Here is a 1,276-nt window from a genome sequence, read left to right on the forward strand (position 1 = left end):
AACTCAGATTTCAGATTGTTATCATGGCTTTTTAGCTATCTGTTAAAAATAATAATGAAGAAAAGTTGTTTTTACCTTATGCAGAATATACAAACTTGAATTTGTTTAATCCCAAGTGTAATCTACTCTTTGGAGGTTTTAGGTTTTGTTTCTCTGATTTGTTTTGTGTTGTTTTGCTTTTCACTACAGGGGATTGAACTCAGGACCTTGTGCTTTCCAGGCAGGCTCTTTAGCCACTGAGCTATATCCCCAGCCCAGCAATCTACTCTTAATACTTGCTTTAAGCCATGTTTATCAATAAGCAGACCCTTTGCATAGAGATTATTCTCCAGTCTAACAGCTGTAGGAAGAAAAGATAGGTTCTGTGAGACCTAAGAAAAATCATTCTTAGCTGGAAATTCCAGAAACAAACTTCTTGTAAGGAGATGGAGCTAAAAGTATAAAGCTCAGTGGTCTAAGCACCTGCCTGGCAAGTGCAAGGACCCGGGTTCAATCCCTGGTACCACATACTGTGCCAGTTACCAAAACCATGCCAGCCTCCAAAACCAGGTGTGGTGGCAGACGTCTGTAATCCCAGCACTGAGGAGGCTGAGACAGGAGGATCACTGTGAGTCTGAGCTGCATAGTGAGACCTTGTACCAAATAAATAAATAAACGGTTTTAAAAACACATTTTGAGACCAGGGAGATAGCTCAGCAGTGTAAGCAACTGCCCGGCAAGCACAAGGTCCCAGGTTCAATCCCTGGTACCGCATCCAAACGGACCCCAGAACCCCAGACATGTATGCTGGCCACCAAAATCGGCTGTAGTGGCACACACCTGTAATCCCAGCACCGGCAAGGCTGAGACAGGAGGATCACTATTAGTCCGAACTGTGTAGTGAAACTCTGTACAAAATAAAGATTAAAAAAAAAAAAAAAAAAAAAAACACTTTAGTGTTAGGGATTCGAACCTGACTCTCTGCTTATTTCATCCTTTCAAGTGGCCAAGTGTTAGCATCCACATTCAGGCCTTCACTAGCACATGAGCCATGAGCTAGGACACCAGCACGGTCCTGGACTGCGCAGGACACCAGCGCTTTAATGCAATAGCCACTTCAGGCGTTGGAACAACCATGCAATGTTGGCTGCATTCTTATTTTTGAGCAAGGATTAAATGATGCTTCATTAACCAGTGTATGAATTCCTTTACAAATATTTAGAAGTCTAGATGCCTTTTACAGAAATTGCCTTTTATTCCCCCAGAGAAAAGTCATCTCACAAGGTTATTAAGCCTG

Source organism: Octodon degus, unplaced genomic scaffold, assembly GCF_000260255.1.
Source record: "Octodon degus isolate 3935 unplaced genomic scaffold, OctDeg1.0 scaffold00076, whole genome shotgun sequence".
Taxonomy (NCBI): Eukaryota; Metazoa; Chordata; class Mammalia; order Rodentia; family Octodontidae; genus Octodon; species Octodon degus.